Source organism: Acomys russatus, chromosome 13, assembly GCF_903995435.1.
Source record: "Acomys russatus chromosome 13, mAcoRus1.1, whole genome shotgun sequence".
Taxonomy (NCBI): Eukaryota; Metazoa; Chordata; class Mammalia; order Rodentia; family Muridae; genus Acomys; species Acomys russatus.
Window position 1 is genome coordinate 41,963,705 of NC_067149.1, and position 8,417 is coordinate 41,972,121.

Sequence of the window (8,417 nt, forward strand, 5' to 3'; positions counted from 1 at the left end):
TTGGACGGCGGGCATGTTGAGGGAGGAATGGCTTCAGCACCTATCTGAATAATAACTGGTGTCATTCAGGAGGACCAGAAGGGCCCCATTATCTTCAGAGTCTCACTCCTGGGCTTGGCAACAGAGTCCCATCTATAAAGAATCCGAGGGACTAAACTGAGCTCTGGGATGAGACCCCTGAGAGTTTTTCTGCTTCCATGGCTGGAGAATATCCAGTATACCGCGTTAAGATTCCCCCAACATCCCAAAGTTGCTGTGCAGGCTGTTTCTAGCTCCCTGGTGTGCAGTCCTCCTATTTGCACCTCTAGCAGCCAGCACTACTTTTTTGTTGTTATTTTCTTTCGTTTTGTTTTCTGAGACAGGGTTTCTCTGTGTAGCCTTGGCAGTCCTAGCCTTACTTTGTAGACCAGGCTGGCCTCAAACTCACAGCAACCCGCCTGACTCTGCCTCCCGAGTACTGGGATTAAAGGCGTGTGCCACCATGCCCAGCTGCAGTCAGCACTTCTAAAGAACCTGTTTAATTCAGATTTCAAAAGACAGTAGCTGGTGAGCATACGGAAGTACCCAAGATCATTAACTATTAGGAAAAAGCAATTCAAAACCACAATGAGCCATCACTCCACACCTGTGAGAAGTCTAAATGAGGAAGATGGATGTGTTTAGCCACTGTTCTATCTCTGTAAAGAGACACCATGACCACAGCTACTCTTTAAAGAAAGCATTTAATTGGGGGGTTGCTTACAGTTTCAGAGGTCTAGTCCATTATCATCATGGCAGCAAGCATGGCATGGTACTGGAGACACAGCTGAGAGCTACACTGTGATCCACAGACTAAGAAAGGAATGGGCCTGGCAAAGGCTTTTTGGGACCTCAAAGCCCACCCCAATGACACACTTCCTCCAACAAGGCTTCACCTACCCCAACAAGGCCACACCTCCTAATAATTCTAATCCTTATGAAAGAGTGCCACTCTCTGATGACTAAGCATTCACAAAGATGAGCCTATGAGGGCTATTTTTATTCAAACTGCCATAATAGACAAGAACAGATGTTGACAAAGTGTAGAGACAAGGGTACCTTAAGTACTGCTTGTGTGGAATGGACAACAGACAAAATAGTTCCCTTGGAAGAGAAACTAGTGATTCAGAAAATTAACCAGAATTACAAGATGATCAGAGCCCTCTCCATCCTGAACTCTACACACAAAAGAAGGGAGTATAAGTTCACCCAAAAGCTTGCCCCTATGTCCATAACATCCCCATTCGTAGCAACCAGAAGGCCATCCGCCAATGGGTGCATTTGCAAAATGTTGAACATCTATACAGTAGAATGGCAGCACCGACTCATGATATAGTGGGGGGGGGGGGACCCACTTAAAAATACTATGTTAAATAAAAGAAGCAGCCATGAAACACCACAAACCAGAGGACGCTATCCACACATGAGTGGAGAAAAATGAGATCTGCCCCAACCAGGCAGACCTATGGATGTCTAGACACAGGGCCAGGGGCATTAAGAGTTATAGAATTGTTTGGGGGCTGGGATGATGAATTTATTCTACAAATTGAGAGTGGTGACAGTTGCTCAGCAGTGTGACTTCACCAAAGCCATTGAATTTTATGCTTGAAGGTATTTTCAATCAGATTTTCAGTACTCTGAATTTTTGCTCATAAAACTTTATTTTTTTTCTAAGTAATAAAGGAAAAAAAAAAAAATCAGCCATCCCTCTGAGAGGTGCAGCTTTTGCAGACATGTGGTTAAGAGACAAAGGGCAAGCTGGGGTTTAGCCCCTTTGGCCTGGTGCCTGTGCACAGCGAACAGCTTGGGTGAAATCCATCTGTCCCCCAGAGAGAAGTGAATAGCAGGACAGTTAATACTCAACAAGAAAACTAAGTGCCGTCTTCCTGCTCTCTGCACGGCACTGACTTTGGGCCAGGGCCCAAAGTTCTCTTCTGCACACACCCTGCAGCTGCACTTTCAGCAACCCTTGGGGTCTCTAGCCACACCTCTGCCACACACCCAGTTTATTCATTCCTCCTACGCCAGTACTGTTCACCCTCGGTGCCTCAGCAAGTCCTGGGAACCCCAGCAACTTCCTCTGTCCCTTCAGACCCTTTCCTGATCATGTTCTCCAAGTCTCCTACAATTCAAAACTGCACTCCTCACTCGCTTCTTCCTGCACCCCTCCCTGACTTGGAGGAACCCCATCTTCTTCCTCTCTATCCTGAACTATTTGTAAAAAAAAAAAAAAAAAAAAAAAAAGTATGACTTTTACTGGGTGATGTATTTACAGGCTGCATAGCTCTGTCTGAGGCCTTTCCAGCCTCAGTTTCCCCTTCACACAACACAAGAAAACTCTTGTTGTGTGACAGACTTTTCCTGGGGATGATACAACATACATATGTCTACTTACCCCCAAATGGGGAGCCCCACAACAGAGCAAAGTAATGATTTCATCCAAGTCCAGCTTGGTAAACCAATAAGTTTTATTGGGGTTACTTACAGGAGCAGAAATGTCTCAAAGGCAGCCATATCACCAAAGCTCACCCCAGCATGGGTGACAGACAGCTTACACAGCTGGGAACTCGGAGCACATTGCACAGCCTGCAGGCAGCTTAACAGGGTGCAGAGTGAGCTTTCCGCGCACTTTAGTTGACCTGAGCCTTTCCCAGGCAGCTCTTCAGGTCTTTGTAGTTTCTAGGCAGTTGGGCTGGACTCCGCTTCTTCCAAGCATCTGGGCTTATCCTGAGACATTGAGCAGGCTTTACCATTTATATAATCCTGGGGAGAGAGGGGCCTAGTGAATCAGTTTCAGGAACTTCCTAAAGCTGCTTCCTGCCTTAAGGAGTTTCCCATCGTTTTACCTCCCCTTAGAGCAGTGGTTCTTAACCTTCCTAATGCTGGGACCCTTTATTACGGTTCCTAGTACTATTCCTCATATGTTGTGGTGATTCCCCCGCCCCAACAACCATAAAATGATTTTTGTTGCCACTTCATAACTATAACTTTGATACTGAGCAGTGTCTCAGTTCCTAAGACCATAGGAGACGTGTTTTTCTGATGGTCATACCCCACAGGTTAAGAACGCCCTCCTGTTTCACCTTTCTGTTTTTAAGAAGTTTCTCTCTGCCCGAGCATGATGGCCTTTAATTCCAGCACTCAGGAGGCAGAGGTGGGCAGATCTTTGTGAGTTCAAGGCCAGCCTGGTCTACAAAGGGAGTCCAGGACAGCCAAGGCAACATGGAGAAACCCTGTCTCAAAAAACAAAACAACAAACAAACAAACAAAAAAGAAGTTTCCCTCCAAGACGGAAGCTGTGATCTGGGAGGAAACTGTTGTTAAGATTTCTACTGAGTGCCGTATTTCTTGATCTCATGGCATGCCACACAGCTAAGGGTGTATGAGACTTCCTAAGGGCAAAGTACCTTGTTGTTTGGAAAGGATTTGCTATTGTATAGGCTAGCCTGTTTCTCCGCAGGAAAATAGGCATGCATATTCCAAAGCAAGTAGCTCCTCAGGATTGGTCAGGGGCTCTGAGGTAAGAGAGATGTCTGTGGTCCCTAAGACATTCTCTCTCACCCCAGGCTATGAAACCAATCACTAGAGCCAGACTCCAAAATTCCTCTCTCCCTCTTGGACTCCTAGAGTCTCAGGCCTGGCTACAAAGGCCTCAAGCCAGGGTCTCTGCAGGGGGAGACTATGTTACTCCAACCCACAGCAGCCCTTGTGTGTGGAACGGGGGTGGCGAATCCTTCTGAGAGGTTAGCGGAGAAGCTACAGAGAAAGCTCTTGGCAAATGCCATGATGGAGAGAAGGCTCCTTGTCGCCTTGGCTGCTTAGTGGATCACCACAATACATAGTGGCTCCCAGCAGTAACTGTAATGTCTGACCTTGCGGAGGAATGTTAATTCAGAACATAGCTGTTCTGGCAAGAGATCGCACCCAAAGACCTTCTAGGTCTATGTGATCTGGCTGGAATGCAAATACACCTTTAATCCAGGAGACAGAGGTGAACAGATCTGAGTTCAACGCCAGCCTGGTATAAAGCAAGTAACAAGTAATGAAAGGCTTAGGTCCAGGTGTGGTGGTACATGCCTTTAATCCCAAATGAAGGTAAAGTTAGTTTGTAGAAGGAAGCACCCATGTCTCAAAGTGATGTCCTATTGAGTGACAGAAAAAGTGACAAATCAGAGAAGATTTGACAGAATAAGATCCACCCAACTCTCACATGAAGAGAGCAGAAAGGGAAGCTACTTAAAGAGGCAGTTTTTCAGAGAGGAGGTAGTTTTACCAAGACAGAGAGAGCTTAGGTAAAGACAGAAAAAACCAGAAGATTAGAGAACATTACTGAGTTAGTTTGAAGCCAGGAAGAGCAATTCCAGGCCAAGGGAGAAGCCAGATTAAATAAGTCAGCTGGGAGAGGAGTTTGAGCCAGAACAGCTGAGTTGAACCAGCCAGCCCAGAGCTCAGAAAGAATAACTAAGGGTGAGATTATTAAGCAGTAAGTTTCTGAGGCTGAAAACATTCTATGCCTAGGTTAGATTGTATAGAGGCTAGAAGCTTCCAGGACTAGGCCTAGGCTAGCAGAAGGAGGCAGTTAGCCTCCAAGACAACAATTGAGGCAGGAGAATAAAACACTTTGGCATGACCTCCCATAGTTTGGGTAGTTGTTAGTTCAGGAGCAGCCCTATTGGGCTTCTAGCATAGCGTCTCCTGCTTTTGCCTTCTGGTTTCTGAAGGCTTAAGTGACTAAAGGGACCTGTTGCTATGGCTCACTCACCTGCCCCTAGCTGAACGTTGGTAGGAGGCCTGGGTTCATTTCACAGTGGCCCTTTCCATGGAGCGCCTGAGAGTCTCTTGTTCTGACCTAGAATGTAAACATCACATACTGTCGCTCCTAAGTGTTCTGTTGCTACATGGGCCATCCCTATGCACCATGGGATCCACAAGCACATAAGAAGTAGAAGAGAAGTAAAGGACACTGCACCATCCTGGACAAGGGCTGACTCAGACAAGGCCGGTTTCTTTCATTGCCTGAGGCCAGACAGAGAGCCGCTGACCACTAGCATGGCAAAATTTGAAGTTAGGTCACCTGGCCCAGACTCTGAACTCAAAACCTTATGTGGTATCCACCATCTTCAAACAAACAATTGTTTACTCGTCCACTGAGCAGTATCAGGAGGAATCCAGTGGCTACAGGCACAGGGTGGCAGAGCTCCAGCTGCTTCCATCTCTTTTGGCTGCTAGTTCATTGTTCTTTCCATCCTAGAGAGAAAAACTACCATGAATGAGTCTGGCAAATCCTTTCGCAGAAAAATGTGGGAGGAATTACAGAAAACTAAATGGCCTTAGAGCTCGGACCAGATCCTGGCATTGACCTCAGGCTCCGTCCTTTCCCTTTTCTGGTCCTAACTTCCCAGATGTCTCTGAAGACCCTGTATGTGCAAACTGTTCCTCCCGTTGTCATTTGTTAGGCACCTGCTATGGATACAGACAGAGCCCCTGCCCAAGAGGCACCCACACTCAGATGGACTAAGATACTCAGGGACTATAGTCAGCCAGGAGAACCTGGAAGGCAAAGTGGCAGGTGTAGGGGGATCTACCTACCCACAAAGTGCCAGGTGAGGAGAGGTTAATATTGGCCAGGTGTTTTGGGCATGGCTGAGGCCTGAGGTTCCTTGGCAGACAGAAGAGATGGCAGGGAACCCCCAAGGCAACATAGAGGCTGGAAAAGTCTTCAGGGCAGCTGAGGAGCTAGGGTGCCGCGAGGCGGTGAGCCAGCAAAGATGGGGTTGAGAGAAAAGGACCGAGCAGGCACAAGGAGCCGATGACATGGGACCTAGCAGCCCTTGGGAATGTGTGGGCTTGCCTCTAGGGTTTACATGAACACAGTCAGCTGTGTAGCTATGGGGTCCTTGTTCTACTGTGTGGGGGAATGGGCTACAGAGGGCAAGGTTATGGTACTGTTAGCTTATTTTTGGCCCAGATTGCCAGATGTCCCAGTGTGGGGAGGCGGTATGACTTAGGAGAGAGGAGGAAGGGACATCACCAGGCTGTATCCTGGAACCATCTGCCAGTCTCTGAGCTCACATCCATCCAGCTCTGTAGGAGCCTCGGATGACACTGTCGCCAAAAGGTACAACGGCTGGCACTCTGGCCTCCCTTCTGGACTCTTCCTCACTCTCCTTGCCTGATGCGGTCACCCTGGTCCCTCACATTCCCTCAGCATCTCTCTTCTTTTCCTGACTGTATGGCTTCCCTCTACCTGAAATCCAGTTTTCCCATGCCCACCCAGGCTTTTGTCTGGTGACTTTAGAATGCCACCTAAGAATTATGTCTCCACAAAGCCCTTTCATGGGTCCTCTAGCTTGTTTCTCTTACATTTGTCATAAAAGCTTTTAAAGGATGTGTTTTGAATTGTGGGCAAGAACTAACCATTTTAACTGTATGCTTTACAGAATAAGCACAGCCTGGTGTTGCACCGCCATCACCTGCTGTCCACTTCCAGAATGTTCCATTCTCCCAAGCAGAGACCTTTTTGATGGGGTCTGTATTAATTAGCATGCTCTCAGTAAGAGAGAAAACCCCAGTCTAAACAGGATCATTCTAAGATGATGTGCCACTGCATGAGAGGTCCGTGTTGGTTCCAGGCATGGCTGGATCTAGGCTCAAAACAGGAACACATTGCATATGCTCTTCCATCCTTTGATTTCTGCTTGTTTGAGTGCTGGCATCTTTAGGCTGGCTCACTCTGCTCTGATGGCCAAGCGGCCATTGGCAGCTCCAGCATCTGATCAAACCCTCAGAGAAGACAGACTTCATTACCAAGAACACTGGCATTTCCCAGGACTCTTAGAGTGGGTTGTGTGCCAGCTCTTGAACCAATCCTTGGGACCAGAGAGCTGGAACATGCTGATTGGGCCAGATCAGAGTCACATGTCCTACAGCTCAATGGCTATATAACCTGAGGAAAGAGCAGAGTGGCTCTCTAGAGCACAAACTGAGCTCTTCCTCAGGGATAAGGGGGACAGGAATGAGAATGGGCAGACAGGGACAGACTGCTCACCACTCTGACACTTGCAAATGTCCCTCCCCCTAGTCTTTTCTTAGTAAGTGGCTCCATGTTGGCAGGACTCTCCTTAGCTGTCCCCTCCCCTGCAGCTTAACACTGCCAATTCCCAAAGCCTTTCTGCCAGGCTTCTCATACCAGTCCTCATTTGTTCCTTCTCTGACCCCACATGCCCCACCCCCACCCCCAGGGCTATTAAAGGCCCAGTGACCACCCCTTTACCATCTCCAGGGTCACCTATTCCAAGTTCCAAACTGAACAGCTCTCTCCAGAGCCTCCTAGGCTTGTGAGGCTCTGCTATACAGCACTCTGGCTTTCAATGTGAGGCCTCCCTTGCTGTCTGGCCTCTCAGGCATGATCTGAATTTGGGGAGAGATTTCAGCTCCCTTAGACTTGTCTCAGTAAAACAGGATGCAGAGAACAGTGCCCCTCTCCTCAGGCAGGGGCCTGTGGATACACAGAGAAGACTCTGCCTCAGAGCTGAACACAGTTTCCCTGGGGAACTTGCAAAGCATCCTTGAGACTGGAGAGAGGGGCATGAGGGAAAGAGAAGAAGAAAGAGAGGGGGAGAGAGGGAGGGGGGAGGACAATGGACAAGTTAACAGTGACCCATGTGGATGGGAACAAAGATGTCCCCACAGATACCAGTGTGGATACAGACAGCCCCAGGTTACTTCCCAGGTTCAGGGCTCCCCAATGAACCTCTGGAATTAACCGCCTGGTATCGGTCTCTGCAAGCCTGAGAGTACTTCCCCTACACTAAGATGCTGAGTTTTGCTCACCGCAGGCTTTACTGTGGGTAGGCTGTGAGTGGACTCAGACTGTCCATGGAGTCAGCGCCTTCTGCCCCAGCAGAGTAGGGTTTGGGAAGACTATTATATAGCAATGGAAGGGCCCTGAGAGAGGCAGAGAAAGGCAAGAGAGTGACACAGGTGAGCACCCACATGTGTAAAGTCCTGTGTTGTATGGTGCACAGTGACCACCCAAGGACACCGCACATGCATATGTATCCTACCTTCTAAGTAGCCACGCAATAGCCTGTGTTCACAGAGCCCTCACCTTGTGCAAGGCCATTCATTTTGTCTCACAGAACTCACTCACAGAACTTTCTCTCCCCCGGGTCCTGCCGGGATGTGGATGCAGGCAGCTCAATTCCATTGCCTATGTCTCGCTTCCCAGCTCTGTGCCCTGCTCCCTGGTGACCTCCTCTGCATGAAACCCCCTCCTTTATCACCTGTCACAGAGTATACACCAAAGCTATGCACTTAAGAGAAAGAGAGGGGAGAGGCCTAGTCATCCCGATGCAGCATCTGCCATTCATGTCCAGGGACCTGGTTTATCCCTAGCA